The sequence below is a fragment of the Perognathus longimembris genome, chromosome 10, assembly GCF_023159225.1.
Source record: "Perognathus longimembris pacificus isolate PPM17 chromosome 10, ASM2315922v1, whole genome shotgun sequence".
NCBI lineage: Eukaryota > Metazoa > Chordata > Mammalia > Rodentia > Heteromyidae > Perognathus > Perognathus longimembris.
In genome coordinates, this window is record NC_063170.1 from 6327259 (window position 1) to 6344841 (window position 17583).

Consider the following 17583-nt stretch of genomic DNA (forward strand, 5'->3'; position numbering starts at 1 on the left):
GGGCCTGCCGCATCCTTCTGGGAGGTGACGCCCGCCAGCTTTATAGGGGTGAGCCGAGCTGGCCCGCATCCTGCTGACGAAATGCTGGAATGCGACGGCTGGCCCGGCCATAAGGTGCTTCCTTGTTCTCCTGTCCCCCGTTTGCTTTCATTCGATGGCATTTTCTAGTCCGTTTTTTCTACTGGACTTAGTGTTTCACTCAGGGTTTTGCCTGCTCATCTTTCCTCTTCAAAATTCTGTATCTCCTCTCCCTCCCCGCTCCCTCCCCCTTTCAACACTGGGGAAGCTTGGGGGAAATCTCTGCGACCCCCCAATACTTACGTTATGTGGAAAGTCTATTAACGGTGCTGGAAAACAGATCTAATTCTGTTTTGAAAGTAAAAAGCAGGGCCGAGTCTACCCTGTTTGTAATAGTCACAGAAGTCAGTGCCCACACGAACGTGTGTGTGTGTGAGAGAGAGAGAGAGAGAGAGAGAGAGAGAGAGAGAGAGAGAGAGAGAGAGAGACGCTGCAACACCATGAACGTAAGGGCAGAGTATCTGCGGCACTGTCTGCACCCTGTCTCAAGCAGAGCTGAGGAGGGTTTATGTCCTCACAGGGTTTATGCGATGCCTCCGGTCACACACCACCGTCCTCACGCGAAGGCCTGTCTCAAATAGGGCTTCACACACGCATTCCGAATCATCTCCCTGGAAGACACCTTGGAACAAAAAGAACACTGGAAAAGTGAATTACATCCATAAAAATGAATGTAATGTATCTACAACCATCTTCCTTCCGTCTCTCCTTCCTTCCTTCCTTCCTTCCTTTCTTCCTTCCTTCCCTCCCTCCCTCCTTTCCTCCTTCTCTCTTCCTCCTTTTTTCTCCCTTTTTCTTTTCCTTCTTGTTTTTCCTCTTTCCCTTCCTTCCTTTTTTCCTTCCTTCTCTCCTCCTCCTCTTCCTCTTTCTTGGTCCTCTCTTCTTTTTCTTCTTCCCCTCCCTACCTCCCTTCCTTCCTTCTACTTCATTTCTATTGCTTTCTCTCTGTCTCTCTCCATTCCTTCCTTTCTTCTTTCTTCTCTTTCTCCCTCCTCCCTTCCCTCCTTGTCCCCTTCCTTCCCTCTCTCCTCCTCTGCCTTGTTCTTCTCCCTCCCTTCCTCTCTTTCTGACTTTGGTACTAACTTTTTTGTATTATTTGTACAAACATGGATCTAATGTGTAGGCCTTTGTAAAAATTGTGAATCCTGGTTGAGCTAGCCAGGCTCCCGTCCACGGTTTATCAGCTGAGTGGCTCTGGGCAGTTCATGGTGTGAGCTACCTCTTTCTCAGCCGTTAGTCTAGGAGACTGACCAGATAATGGCTAGCACATCTTCAGCACAATGTGTGGTATTTTAATTCCACAACAGTAAGAATAACAACGTTAATTATAATGTATACAATTTATGGACTGTCAAGTCATTTTATTATTCACATTAAATTTATGGGATAAGAGTATCCTCTATTTTATGAGCAATTGAAAATGAGCGCAGCAATTTAAGTGGGGAGAGGCACAATGGCTCAGGTCTATAATGCCAGCTACTTGAGAGGATTGGGATTTGAGGTTTGATGCCAGTGTGGTGGTACATTTCTGTGAATTCAGAGACTTTCAAGGCTGAAGCAGGAGGATTGAGAGTTCGAGGCCAACCCAATCTACACAGTGAGGCTTTGTCTAAGAAAAAAAAAATAGTCACAGACAAAAAGAAAAGTTAAATGGCTTTGTCTGATACCTAAGATCTCAGTCTAGCTTTGATTGACTCCGAGAAACTTCAGCTATGAAAACGTGCTTTGGTTTGATCAGGGAAAAAGATCAATGTGTAGAACACGCATCTCATTGTTGGTCCAGAATGCTCTGCGCCATCTTCCCAAAACTTTTACTTAAAAAAAATTGTGTTGGAAAGCCAATGTTGTTGTTGTTTTTTTTTAATCTTTGAATTGTGCAATGTGCAAGATAGATTTAATAGGACAAAGTGTCTTTTATTTTAAAAAAAGAAACAACCTTTTTTGGTCCCTGGAATGTGGCTTACTGTAGAGTGCTGGCATAGCATGCATGAAGCCCTGAGTTTGACTTGTCAGCACTGCATAAACACAACACCAGAAATGGTGCTGTGGCTCAAGTGGTAGCGTGCTAGCCTTAAGCAATAGAAGCTCAGGGACAGTGCCCAGGCCCTGAGTTCAAGCCCCAGGACTGGCAAAAAAAAAAAAAAATCCCAAACCCTCTTTTTGTTTGAAAGCTCTTTTTTTTTCTTTCCAGTAAGGCCTCTCATGTCTTTTTAATTTGTTTTACTTCATGCTACATCCTCATCCCCATGCTCTGTGTGTGTGTGTATGCACATGTGTGTGTATGGGTGTGTGAATAGTGGGTCTTGAACTCAGGACCTGGGTGCTGTCCCTTAGCTCTCCCACTCAAAACCCTCTAAATCATCTGCTGGTGCTTTCTTAAAATGAAACTCAGACCTCCCATTGTCGCTTATGAAGCCCTTCTACCTGCTGAGATTATCTGGGGAAGGGGGAAGTCGCAGGGATTTGAACACAGGACCTCGTGCTTATGAAGTAGGTGCTCTACCACTTGAGCAACACCCTATCCTGTTTCTCTCCCTTATTTTTCAACTATGATTTCACTTACTGCCTGGGAAGGGCTAAACGGGGATCCTCCTATTTCGTAGCTGGAATGGCAAGTGTGTATCCTTGCACCCATCCTTTTTATTTTTAACTATGTGACAGTAACTGGGGTTTGCACTTAGGGCTTCTGCTTCCTAGGTTGGCACTTCACCACTTGAGACAGGCTTGCAGTCCTGCTCTTTGCTGGCTATTTTGGAGATAGAGTCTCTCGGATATTTTTATTTTTTACCCAGTCTGACCTCAAACCACTATCCTCCACTTCTCAGGCCTAACAGAGCCTCTATGCTTGGTGTATCTACTGAGATTTCACCTGGTTCCTCCTGGTGGCCTTTTCACTTTAACTTTCTCCTTCCCTATAGTCTCATTAAGTGCATTCCTCTGTTCTCCATCAAAGTACCCTGGGACCCGGCTGGCCTCGATTGCAGTTTGCTGTTCGCTTAACAGGTTGACTCCTTTCTTGCTGGGAGTCGGTCTGTACGATCTGTACGTTCCCAGAAGGTAGGGGTGGTGTAGAAAGAGCTTGAGCTATGCGTGAAACAGTACTCCCCACATAGCTTTTGCTGAGTAAATATTTACATGAGGCCGGCAGGACAGCTCTGGGTTTGTTTCCACCCAATCTTACCCCGGCTCAGAGACTCCAGCCACAAGGTATTTATTTCTTCAACCAAGGAACACAGCGAGACCAAGGCACCCCTGTACGGATACTTGGAATCTGGCTAAAATCCACTCCCCCTTGGGCCATGGGGGAAGCTGGGATCAAGCAACCCAGAGAACAGACAGGGGAACTTTCTCAAAGCTATTTCCACCCCCTGCAGGGATGCTAAGTCAAATCCATCTGCCTACAGGAGAAAAGCAGAGGAAACAACATAAGCAAAATGGCTAGAGGGATGGGCTAGGATGGGGGGGCCTGTTAGGGGGTCAGGTTGGGTGTGAGTCCTGCCACAAATGCAGACCTCAGACATGTTGTTTAGAGAGTCCCTTTCCTCTAAAGCCTCCCTAGGAAAAGCCCCTTGGATCTGAAAATGATCATGTGTAGACACACACACACACACACACACACACACACACACACACACACTCCCCTTCCCGACCCCCTGCTGGGAGAAAGGCAGGTGTCTATTTTTCTTGGAGAAAACAAAGAACAATTCCCTTTATTGTGAAGCAGGGTAATGTCAGCAGCTCCTCTCCGGGGCTGGACCCCAGCTTTTGAAAAGGCTCTTTTCTAAGAAGAAACACACAGTTATAGGTAGGAATAGGAACTATTTTAAAAAAAGAAAATAGTGTGTTTAAGCAAAAAGCGTTTTGATGAGGGTTTTAAACCTGTCACCATGGTTTTATTTTCTTTAATAAATGATCATTTGCCACCCATCCCTTAAACCACCCTGTGTAATTGGTGTGTTTATTCCACCAGTTGCTATTTTAAAGTTGCTCTAAGCTGTTTTCCAGAGTCTCGAATTCTAACCAGCAAATCCATCCGGCCCCACGGCTATTTGTCTATTAATACTCAAGGCTGAACACGTTTGAAGGCTGTGTTCAGAGGTTCAAGGGCAGCATTTAGGGGAGGTCAGAGGACTAGACTTGGAGGGTTTTAAAACTTTATTGTTGTTCTAAGGGTGATGCATAGAGGGGTTACAGTTACCTAAGGCAGGTGAAGAATACATTTCTTTGGGGACAATGTCACCCCTTCCCTCCCTCTCTCCCAGTTTTCCCCTCCCATCCCCACCCACAAGTTGTAGTGTTCATTTTCAATATAATGTCCAGTGAGTACCACTACTGCATTTGTTTACCCTTTGTCCCTACATTTCTGTTTCCCCCTGACTCTTCCAAAGACATATAGACAAACAAAACAAAACAACAACGACAAAAAGAAAACGAAAACAGCAAAAAAGGGAAAAAAAAAACAAAACTTGTTTCCATTTCCCAGAGTTACTTTGTACGATCAGATGCACCGTTGCGCTCCTCTCCTAGAAGTGTCCTCCTTGGTCTCACGGGGCATGACTGCCTAGAGACCGGGGTGATTTAGTGTTGGACTTGGAGTTTTTGTGCAAAGTTGCCTGGTTCCTCCCACGATGACTGCTCGTGTCACTGGAGTGTGGCCGGGTGACAGACTATGAGACCGAGAGGAAAGGAGACCGCTATGCTGGAGCAACGTTGAATCGCACATTGAGTAAGAACTCTGGTAGCTGGGGATGAGAATTTCAGATGTCACTTGCCCGACGTGTGGCAGGAGTAAGGCTTGAACTCTGAGGTCCTCACCCATCTTGTACGTTGATGGAGAAACTAGAACATGTGTGTAAACAGGGCACAGTAGCTACTCGAAGGAAAGGTTTCCCTTGGCTACTGTCATACATGAGACAGCACATCTATGTAAGCATCTCAAACTCGCCCTTGCCCTAGAACCAGCTTCACACACAGCCTTGGTCCCATGGATACTGCACCAAACGTGCTTCTACTATGGAACTAAAGCATACAGTTATCTTACAGTGTACCTGCCCCTACCCTGCCCTGTGTTTGACCTTGGACATGGACCTTAGCTTACTTGCTTCTGACCTTCTAGAGCATGGAACTGTGATCTTCCTACCTCTGCCCCCTGTGTGGCTGGGATTACAGGCATGAGCCACTCATCCAGTTTAGTAACCACAGCACATGTAGTGGCTGCCATTTTTGATGGCACAGCTCCAGTGTCTGAACCAATAATGAATGCGTAGTTGGCTTTTCATAAATAAATATTGCTCAACCAAGAGGTTTTTGTGTGCCAGTCCTGAGGCTTGAGCTTAGATCCTGGGTGCTGTCCTTGAGCTTTTTTTGCTCAAGGATAGTACTCTACCACTTGAACCACAGCCCCACTTCTAGATTTTCAGTGGTTAATTGGAAATAAGAGTCTTACGGACATTTCTGCTCAGGCTGACTTCAAATCGAGATCCTCAGAATTCAGCCTCCTCAGTAGCTAAGATTACAGGCGTGAACCACCAGTGCATGGCTCAACCAAAGTTTTCCCCAATCTCAACCAAGGGATTGGTAACTGAGGTTCAGTTAATCATCGGTGCTATGCTAGAATTTTCTCATGTAAATCCAGTAAAGAATTCCATTATCATCCGGCTTTATGAAGGTGAAGTCGCTTTCCTTACATGATTTCCCAGCTTTTAAATGTCGGTCAAATTTGGACATCTCACGTCAGAGCTTAGCAGAGAGTGAGTCCATCTGATAGCGACGAGATTTTACAGCTTTTAGGGGTTTGCCCAGGAGGTCAACATAAAAAGTTTCTGGCAAACCTGTAAAAAGTTTCAGGGTGGTGGGATGGAAAATGGATTTCCGGGTTTAAGTAGGCGTGCATCAAGCTCAACCTGACATGCGAATTTGTCATAGAGCAATGGCAGCATGTCTGTGTGATCCCCTCCCAGGATGAAGAACTCATTACCCAGCAAGGGTAGCCAGTTGTATTTCTAGAAAGCTCTTCTTTGCCATTTCTAGGAAGTTCTTCCTCTCCCCCCACTTTATTGGACTCCTCTCATAGCAACCTGTGAGCTCTGATCCCAGCCCCTAACTTCCTCCCCAAATCGCCTGATTATTCTCTGTATACCACCACTTTGAGCTGTCGGGGTCCCAGCGGGTTAGTTACCTCAAGGTTCTGGCTCTAAGCCCGCGGCAGTCACTTCTCCCGGCTGGTTCCTCCTGGGTGAGGTCATTTTGAACCAGCTCCCTTTCACCCTCAGGGCTAAGCGTTCCTCTGGCTCTTTCTGGGCTGCCCACTTGGGGTGGGGGTGGGCCCTTCACACCTGACACGGCAGCCAGCGGCCGCCACCGTGGCCTGGGTACCCCAGCGCAGCCAGACACCTCTTAGTTCTTCCCTCCCGACAGCAACACTCAGTGGCGGGGAGGGATGGTGGTGGTGCTCCCGTGGCTAGCTAGCTCTGGGTCATTTGGACAGACTCATTCTCCTCCCTGGTCCTCACACAGCCCGGGAGATCATAAAATCATGTATGTACCAGCAACGTGGAAAAGGCCGGGCCGCTGCCCTGAACATAGCATAGCGGCTGATTCGCTCTTTAGGGATAATTTAATGCAATCATCACCATGATCATCATGGTTATGAAGATGGCATCTCAGCTCTCACCAGCTTCATGGTGAAGCCCATCCCCCCAAGAACGAGTCCTGCCCTCCCCCATTCCCCCTCCCCCAGTACACAGCCTCCCCCCTCTTTTTAAGGCAGGACAACATCCAGTTTGTGTTTTTCCTAGGTGTGCTGACATTTCAGATTTATTGTGAGTTGTGCTGGCCCTTGAGCCAAGAGCAGCTGAGAATACAAACAAGCCAGTCTGCCTCTCCCCCCCCCCACCCAGGCGTGGGGCAGCCCGCGTGCAAAGGCCTGCACCGTTTCTCCCAGTGGGCCTCCCTCCAGGTGACAACAGCAACTTGTTCCTCCTTGGAAGCCACCAGCTCCGTGCCTCTGAGCTTCTGAAGTTTTCGTGGTAGAACTAAGGCCGTGTTCTATTTTCTGTGTACCGCTTCAAATAAAAAGCTATTCCTTCTGGTTTAACCAGCACGCAAAAGGATGGCTTCGGGTCTCTTTTCTAGCAAGTCTTGGCCGAGGCTAAAAACCTAAACCAGAATATGGTCCCTAAGTATGCAACAAGGACCCCTGTTTCTCACAGTGAATAGGCGACAGAGCTGAGCTCAGTGGTTCAAGCCTGTAATCCCAGCTACGCCGGAGACAGAAAGAAGAAGGGTGATCACAGGTTGAGCCCAGCCCCTGGCCAAAAAGTGCCACAATTCCATCTTTAAGATAGAGAACTTGCCTAACATGAGGGAGGGTCTGAGTTCAAGATGGCGCCAGGTAGTTAGACAAAGTGTTTGTACAAGGCGTTGCTTGTACTTCCTTTGAAAAAGAAGCGAAACTTACACAGCAGATGGGGGCGGAGCGAGATGGGAGCACATTTGGTATCCGACAAATTGGTTTTCGTGGGACACTCGAGTCCAGCTGATGATGGGAAACAAAGGTTGCTCCGTTGCAAAAGAGGGCTGCGTTTTAGAACTAATCAGTAGAGAATTAAAAACACGTATTAACGGTGAGACACAGATAAGGGGCTTAGAAAGGGACACTTGTGGGGGGAATGGTAGAGGCTCAGGCTCAAATATCTGGAGTCCAGGCCATCCAAGTGGTGAACAGAGACAAAGAGGGAGAATGGGCGGGCAGGGCTACAGGAGAGAAGCTGGAGTTTCCCTTGTTGGTGCCAGAAGCCAGGTTATGGAACGGAGGTGAAGGTTTTTCAGTGAGGAGACAGAACTGGCAAAGGTGTCAAGTAATTGGAATAGGAAAGAGACTAAAATCTCCATAAACAGAGTTAAAACAAGTTTTCCTCAAAGAGTGCTAATATTAGCAATATTAGTAACAGAGGAAAAAAAAGAAGGAAGGGAGGGAGGGAGGGAGGAAGGGAGGGAAGGAGGGAGGGAGGGAGGGAGGGAAGGAAAGAAGAAAGGAAGGAAGGAAGGAAGGAAGGAAGGAAGGAAGGAAGGAAGGAAGGAAGGAAGAAGAAATGAAGAAGCCAGGCTCACATGTGTAACCCTAGCTGCTCGGGAGGGAGGCTGGGATTTAAGGATTGTGGTTTGAAGCCAATCCAGGAAGGAAAGTTTGTGAGGCTCTTATCATCAATGAACTTCCAAAAGGGTGGATATGGAGCTGTGGCTCAAGTGGTTGGGTGCCAGCCATTAGCAAAAGAAGCTCAGGGACAGGGCTCAGACCTTGAGTTCTAAGCCTTGGGACCAACACACACACACACACACACACACACACACACAGCACACAAAACAAAACTAAAATAAAAGGACTAGCAATATGGCTCATGGGGCTTCAGTGCTTGCTTTGCACCATGAATCTTCCCAAGTTCAAACCACCTGTCCCCTAAATTGGGGCCAGTAGTAATAGTTAAAAATAGGATTGTTGTATGGCATAGCCAGGTTAATAGTTCCAAAGCTCTGACTTTAAATGATGTCCAGAGCCTGAGACTGTTGCTTGGTTGTACAGTGCTTGCCTAGCATGGGTGAGCCCCTGCAGTCCCCAGGACTATGAAAAGAAACATGATCTGTAATTTACAGTAAGCATGATGTTATAATCAATATTTCTAGTACAAAGGGACTGGAAACATTTACACCTATCTGTATATATTGCCAATTCTAGCCTCTGTGAAAGAAGAGAGCTTAACCAATCCACTTCCCAAATGGATTAGTCATATTCCAAGACACAGATGAGGCCACCTATAATCGATGAACATTCCTTCTCATCTCCCTATAGTCAACAGTATGCAAAGTTGAATGTGATATGCAAATGCGAGTGTGATATGCAAATCGGGGGTGATATGCAAATATGGGTGGGTGCTAATTAGGTCCAGAGGTCCAACAAGACTCAGTGATTCCTAAGTTCTGGGAGAGGCTCAGAGATCCAGCCCGGCCTCTGGAAGAGCTCAGGACACAAGCTCTGTAGTTGAAAAGTGGATCCCTATGTCTCTTTACCATTGTCTCTTGAAAAAATATATGTGTCAGAGGCAAATTTCAACTCCATCTTTTCTCTGAGGTGTGGAGAGTCCTCCAGTGTGGGGAGGAAGCTGTGGCTGGTGGAAGGGCCGGGGAGGGCTGGCGTGGAGAAAACACTGCCCCTTTCTCCCCGAGGCAAAGGCTTTGGGGCTTTGGACTGCGAGCCAGCCAGTCTCTCCTTTCAGGAAGGCGGGCGGGCACATCCCGGATGCCAGGTAAACAGCGGAGGAGCCGGTGTGCTCTGTTTGTGTCTAGTTTCCCTCTCGGGAGCCTTTTCACAGCTGTTGCTTTGCCCATCTGCAGAGGGGCTGGGCAAACTTGCACTGGGCATTGCCTTTTGCTAAAAGTTTCCTTCAAGCAGAAACCAGACAGGAAATGCTGCCAGAGTCTGGCCATTGGGGTGTGGAGACGGAACGAAAGCCCATCCACCTTGCCTGCTACTACTCCTCTCCTTTAGGAATATACACCATTCCATGAGCAGAATGATCTACCAAATATTTAATTATATACTGGATCGTGGAGATGGTGGCTGAGAAGCTCAGTAATTGCCTACAGGGTCTCTTGTCGGAATAAAAGATCCAACAGTCTCGGCTGAGTCGGTGGATGGTAGTTCTATTCTCGGTAAAAGAATTATTTCTAACAACTAAAAAGTAACAGCAGCAGCAAGGTGGTGTCTGTGGCTACACCTGTGTTCCTAGTGACTCAGGAGGCTGAGATCTGAGGATGGAGATTTAAAGCCAGCCCAGGCAGAAAATTCCCTAAGACTCTTATCGCCAATGAACCACCCAAAAGCCAGAAATGGAGCTCTGGCTCAAGTCGTAAAGTGTCCACCTTGAGAGAAAACCTACAGGACAGTGCTCAGGCCTTGAGTTCAAGCCCCAGAACAGGCACAAAAAATAAAAAGGAGTCTACTTTCCTGAAACACAGGGTGAAGAGAATGTTTGTGCACGGCTGGTTCAATGAAGGTCAAAGCAGGAACAGGCCGCAGGCAGTTTGTAAACTGGTGAGCTGCGCAAAGGCAGGCCGGGCCGGTACAGCAAGCGCAGGATGGAAGAAGAAATTCACCATGCAGAACTGTGCTTTTCTACTCGGTGTCACTCTACATACTCCAGGGAGCGCCTAGGAAAGAATCTGTGCCCACTGATAGGTTGAGCTTAACTCCTCCGTGCAACTACTTCAAGATAGTTTTAAAAAGAAAGAAAAACCTGTGGAGTTTATGAAGCACATTTACTATGCCTGAATCCAGGTTAGGCTTTCGAAATATGAAATCTCGGGAGCAGGGCCCTTAAGTGGGTGAATGTTTAGCCTCATCCCACTCCTCAGCTAATTCTTTTCTTTGCCCCCGAATAATTGTTTATTTATTGTCAAAGTGATGTACAGAAGGGTTACAGTTTCATACTTAAGGCAGTGGGTACATTTCTTGTACAGTTTGTTACCTCCTCCCTCACTCCCCCCTCCCCCTTTCCTTCTCCCCCCATGAGTTGTTCAGTTGGTTTACACCAAATGGTTTTGTAAGTATTGCTTTTGGAGTCAATTGTCTTTTTATCCATTGTCTCTCGATTTGGATATTCCCTTTCCCTTCCCTACTTCTAATACCAGTATATACAGTATCCAGTGTACTCGGATGAGATACAATGGTGCGGGGACAACCACAGGAAGGGGATACAAGAGCATCATCAACAAAAGAAGCTACGGTTTCACATGGCATGTTGAAAGTGATTACAACAGTGATATAACACCCGTTTCCATAACATGGGAGTTCATTCTCAGCTAATTCTTGTTTGCATCTAAAGAAGCCCAGAAAATGACCTGGACAAAAGTTTACAGAGTGAAGGTCAAGATTAAATTAGAAGTGTTTCCTCAGTCTGACCACTAGATGGCAGGAGGCTTTAGTCAAGTCCTAGCTCTCTGTTCTTCACAGGGAGCTTACTCACTCTTTTCTCTCTCTCTCTCTCCTCTTCCTCCCTCTCTTCTTCCCTCCCTCCCTCCCTCCCTCCCTCCCTCCCTCCCTCCCTCCCTCCCTCCCTCCCCCATTCCTTTTTCTCCTTCCTTCCTCCTCCTCCAGAAAATATTAATGATACCTAGGGTCCAGTTATTGTGTATGTTTCTCTAAGTCTCTCTTGTTTTGGTTGTTTGTACTTGAAATAGTTGGCCGTGTTGTCCCAACCAAAAACTCAACTATTCCAGACATAGTTGTCTTCTGCTGGTTCTCACTTGGGGTGTGCAAGGAGACTCCCTTGTCCTCACTTTCCGTTGGGAAACGAAAGATGCTATGTGTGAATGCCACTAGGAAGTTGAACCCTCCAATTATAACCCTAGGATTCAAAGACCTGTTTAAAGGCCTCCTTTTACAGAGGAATCAGATTTCTTTGGTTGCATGCAACAGAAATCAGGTCTGGCTAATTTAGGCTCACAGAATCCAGTTCTGATTTTAAGGGGGGGAAATCCTACAGGACTGGGGCTGGGGCTCAGGGGTAGAGAGCTTGCTTGGCATGACACTTAATACCACCCCCCAAAACAAGCAAACAAAAACAACATCAACAGGAGCAACCAAACACCCATGGGGACAGTGTTGCTGGTATTGCACACAGCTCGGAGTCGGGGACTCGGGCATTTCTTTAGGGTGTCACCCTCAGAATGACTGGGCTCCATTCACTTTTCTGTGTCTGCCTCTCGCGTCCTAAACTTCAAATTTCTAGGAAGACATCTCTTGGGCTTCCCCTGGGTCGTGAGTCCACTTGGCTAGAGTGGAGCAGGCCACCTTGATTGATAAAACCTCCAACGGCATGCACCAGGAACAGGTCGTGCTCCCAATGATAAACTACCTCACCACTACACGTGTTCATCCCGTGCCAGGCCCTCATGCGAGCCCTTGGTCTCTATTCACTCATTCGGGGGAGTTACACCACGACCTGGTAACGTTCTCGTGGCAATAGGGCAAGGAGGGTTCGGAGGTTAAATAATTTGTTCAAGGTCACAGAGCTGGTAATTGCAAGTCAGGATTTCAACCCAGGCCATCTGTCTTCAAACCCCCCGTGTCTGCCCACAGAGCTATAAATACGTCGCTGGCAGTGCTAGGCAGGAAACCTGAGTCCATTTCACCTCTGTTGCACAGACTTTACTATTTTCTCCCTCCGTCTGGTCTTTCCCAGAGTCCCATGCGCCCGTCCCCCGATAAGACTCTCTTGTGATGGGTGTCCCCGCGTCACCCCATCTTCCAGACGCTGGGCTCGTTGCCAGCAGTGGCTAGAAATCCTTCACAACACGAAAAGCAAGGCCACGCTCATAGCCAAAGCACAGTAAATATTTGCATATTCAGATCAAATCTCCTTCATAATATTTACCTTAGCAGAGACGGAAAGCAAGAGAGGGGAGCCCGGGTAAGAACAGGAGCTTTATGGATGCACTCTTAATTCATGTAGTTAATAATCACACGTACACACGTGTCAACTTAATGGCGCCCTGTCTTGCTCCCTTGCTGGCTAGTCTTCAAGGAAGACTGGGAGGTGCCGATCTCTGTCCCTGTGCTCACGCACTTGTAAGAGTACTTCACGAAAATATAAGCAGTCAGTCTTGAGCATCCTTCGGGACTCAGTGTGTATGTGCATCTTGCAAAGAAGGAGACTGAATGTGCGATGCATCTTTGTGCCATTGTGATTCCGCCTTTCCTAGCCCAGCCTTGAACTTCCAGAGTTGCTGGCTCTCCACCCAAATGCTTCCTGTGAAGTTCTCCCCAGAAACAGCAAGAACCCCTTGATATGCCCTAAGAAGGCTTTTGAAAAGCTGAGAATGGTTGGCCTTAGAAGTGTTTTATTTGGGGTGTAGGTCCTGAATCTTGAACTCAGGGCTTGAGCACTATCCCTGAGCTTTTTGGCTCAAGGTTAGGGCTGTACCTCTTGAACTACAACTCCACTTCCGACTTGTTTTGGAAGTTGATTGGCGATAAAGAGTTTCATGGGCTTTCCTGCCTGGGCTGACTTCATCTCATCCTCCTAAGTAGCTAGGATTATAGGCGAGAGCCACCAGCACCCCGGCTCCCACAAGTCATTTTAATTAACACGCCAACTTTCACCTTTGGGTTAATTTTCTGCAGCTTGTGAAGCTGGGAATATGTGTTCTCAGGGATTTCGTCCTAAGAGAGAGCTTGGCTTGACTTCTAGGCCTAAAAAAATGAGGACACTGTTACTATGTAGTTTGGAGCACTTGATGTAACACCTCTGATCTCTACTATTTACAAAATAGGGGCGAAGGGAGAACCCCGCTTACTTTGGTGTCATTTCCTTCATTGGACTGTTGCAAAGAGTGGGCAAGTTAAGGCCCGCTTGGAGTTCCCCACTGAGGGGCTTGGAGGCGAGGGCCTGGGTGGATGGGAAAGAGGAATAGGATGAGTTAAGAAAAGTCAGGAAGAGGGCTGGGAATGTGGCCTAGTGGTAGAGCGCTTGCCTTGCATGCATGAAGCCCTGGGTTCGATTCCTCAGCACCACATATACAGAAAAAGCCGGAAGTGGCGCTGTGGCTCAAGTGGCAGAGTGCTAGCCTTGAGCAAAAAGAAGCCAGGGACAGTGCCCAGGCCCTGAGTTCAAGCTTCAGGACTGGCAAGACAAACAAAAAACAGTCAGGAAGAACCCCTCATGGGTGAGTTACCACGGTGGGCAATCTCAGCTGGAAGTCACCAGGAGGCCCCTGGTCCGTGGAAAGAGCTTCCGAACCTCCACAGCAGAGGGCAAGGCAGGGCGGAGGGCTGCCCACTCCCGTCCTGTGTTGGCCTAGGGTGAGCGTCCAGCTGTAGTTTGCTGGCTGCCTGTTGAGAAATGTGGTGAAACACGGTGTAGCCTCCCAAGGAGGAGTTCTTCGGTGAGATTCTAGCCATCGGCCACGCTTTTCTACACGCTTTTCTGAGCAGGTCAGGTCATGAACACTGTCGAGATGTGTGGTTAGAATCAGCACTTCACAAAACCCTCTCATGGTCAGCCAGGACAAAAACAAGAACAAACAAGAGAAAGGTTCTTGAGGTGCACATCCGTGGTGACCAAGCAAAACAAATGTGCAAGCCTAACCTTGGGATCAGAGGGAAATAAGAGTCCCTGAAGAATTTCTAGCGAGCCAGGGACGGTGATTCGAAACACTCTGCGTTTCGGCATCATCTGAAGTGTGAGCCTGCGGGTTCAGTAGGCAGTTGGGCATCGCGCACGCCTGTAATCCCAGCCCTCGGAAGACTGAGGCAGTGAGTTCAGCCTGGGCTACCTAGTGAGTTCGGGTAAGATCCTGACTGTTCAGCAGCCGAACAAAACCAAAACCAAACCAAGCGTGTGGGTTCTGGGGTCCCAGGCGTGGCTTGAGCTTAGCCCTGGCTCTGTCACCGGCCAACCTGGTGACCTCAGCCCAGAATGCTCTTCCGTCTCGCCACTGTGTGGACTTCCTCTCAGCACCGCTGGGGGGCGGGGGGGCGGGGGGGGCAGTGAGTGCCACACCCAGCTCTGTGAGCAACATCCCGTCCCTGCAATAGAAATGTTTACCACTTATTGTCACTGCTTTGTTATTATTGATCGCTGTACGGTCGCCATCATCATCAGGATTAGCGTGGTGTGTGTGTGTGTGTGTGTGTGTGTGTGTGTGTGTGTGTGTGTGTGTATGCAGAACTCAGGGCCTCCTACTCTTGCTCCGTTTTCTTGCTTATAGCTGGTGCTCTACTACTTGAACTGTGTCTCCCGTGTAGCATTTTGCTGCTTCACTGGTAATGAGAGTTGGGCTGGCTTTGAACCTCCATTTTTCAGGTCTCAGCTTCCTGAGTAGTTAGGATGACAGGCATGTGCTACAGTGCCGGGCTGGTTTTGTGTTTTTCTTTTGAGACAGGTCTTACTGTGTACCCCAAGCTGTCCTAGAGTCTACAATCCTCTTCCCTATTTGCTTGAGGGAATTTGATATTTTATTTTTGATCCAGGGGTTTGCTGTGTCCCATACCAGTGTTGAACTTGCTGTAGTAGTCTAGCCTGGCTTTGAACTCCTGCTGCCTCAGTCCCCTCAAGGGCAAGAATTACAAGTGTATGTCACTGTGCCTGGCTGATATATATTGGCCAGTCCTGGGCCTTGGACTCAGGGCCTGAGCACTGTCCCTGGCTTCTTCCCACTCTGCCACCTGAGCCACAGCGCCCCTTCTGGCCGTTTTCCATATATGTGGTGCTGGGGAATCGAACCAAGAGCTTCATGTGTAGGAGGCGAGCACTCTTGCCACTAGGCCATATCCCCAGCCCTGGCTGATATTTTTAATGGACAAAAAAATTGTCTGTTTTTGTCATGTGCCAGTGACATTTGGACACACTGTGGAATGGTTCCATTGAGTTAATTAACATATTGATTGGCTTGCACACTTACCCAACTAAATGCTTTTTAAAGACTTGTCTCGTCATCATTCTGGTTCTCTCTTTCTGCATGGGGTCTTCAGTTGCTATTTAAAGCCATCTTATCATTTATTTGTTTATGTATTGGTTAACCCGTTCCTTGCTTTAGCCAGTGGCTACTTGTGTGGAATAAATTCTGCTAGAGGAAATGATGCTATGCTGAATACTTTATTTATATATATTTTTTATGTAAACATAATTTTTGCTTTGTAGGCACAATATAACGAAAGCTCTGAAGCCACAAACACATTAGACGATGTTTCAATCCGACACCAAGAAAGCTAAACCCACAGAAAAAGAGTCCGCAGTTCCTTTAAGGCAAACTGAGGCCTTCCTTACACTTCCTTCAGCAAATAAGCAGGAGACTGGAGAGCAGGAGGGACTAGGAGAAGGGGGGAGAGGCTTCCCTCCCCCCTCCCCCCCCCCACTGGCTACAGGGGACGGTCATGCTCCAGTTTTCTGCCCCTGAATCCAGGGGACAGGGTGAGGGTTAGAGTTTAGCCAACGGTCTTAACAACCAATTACTGGATTCACTTTGCTGATTTGAAACAACAGACCGGATTTGGGGGCCGGGGACATGGCGAGTGTGCCCCTCCGCCAGGACCCCGGTGGCTCTTGGCTTCTTCAATGATGCTTCCGCTCAGCTCACCAGGAATAGCGCTGGGACAGGGGCTCTGCTGGCTGACCTCCCTTGAGGGAGCATGCTGACCAATAATACAATCTATAGTAAGGCGTTAGGGGAAAGTACACTCTCTAGGTGACCTGGAAGTGCAATGTTAGCACGTCCCCGGAGGGAAGCAGAGGACGGTGGGCATCCTCTCTGGACAGGGCTCTCCTCTCGTTGGCCCCCTGGCTGGTTCCATCCTGCCTCCCCCCCGCATCGTCCTTGTACAATCACAATAGGGAGAGACTCCCTTCCGATATTTGGCATACATGGGGCACGGTGACCAGCTTACCACAGGAAAGAAACAAAGCCACAAGGACATGAGGAAGGAGGGGGAACCCGCTTAGGTCTTCCACAGAACCAAATCGTGGGGTGCTGATTTGTGGATCCCTTGTCGTTCTGCGTTGATTGGGGACGGGGCGGGGGGGGGGGATGAACCCTTTAGCCACAGGGCTGGAAAGAGGGGGGGGGGCGGTCTGTGTAGGGTGACTGAGATGGCGCCTCAGGCAGGGTAGCTCACTTCTCCTCCCAAGCCCAGTCAAATGGAGTTTGGGGCGTTTTCTAGAAGCTAGAAAACTGGACAGGATATGGGCTCAAGCGGATTGGTCCCCGATGTCCTAGGAGCCCTGCAAAATCCAGCACCACGGTTGTGCTCACGGGCTGGGAGGAGGACGCCTGCCAGCCACTTCCTGCATCTTGGTGTTGGTGATATGTTGGAGCATGTTTTGGCAACATGAAAGATACTCACTGATGGTTCCTCCCACTCAAATGCAGCCCACAGGAGAGCTCTTTCAAAGTGGTTTCCCTCCCTTCCTCCCTCCCTCCCTCCCTCTCTCTTCTCTCTCTATTTCTGTGCCAGTCCTGGGACTTGGAACTCAGGACCTGGGTGCTCTCTCTGACCTTTTTGTGCTCAAGGCTAGAGCTCTACCAATTGAGCCACAGCACCACACCTGGATTACCTTTTGGTGTCTAATTGGAGATTAGATTCTCATAGACCTTCCTGCCCAGATTGGCGCCAAATTGGGATCCTCACATCTCAGCCTCCTGAGTAGTTAGGATGATAGGTGTGAGCTACCGGTGCCCGGCTTTCCAAGTGGTTTCTTGGCCACACATGGAATAGAGAAACAAATGGCCATGTTGATGGCCAGTAGGCAAACACAAGCGAGTTTACGTCGTGACGTGGGAGACACTCCTAGCCGTGGTGAGTTTTCGTAAGACTGAAACAGAATGGCCAGGGGGGAGGATTTTGCTCACGAGACCTGGCTTTGTCGGAGGAATCGGTGGCTGTCTTTCCACGCCCACACCTGCTCTGTGTGTCGGTGAATAAGAACCAGGGAGAGGATCCAGCATGGAAGG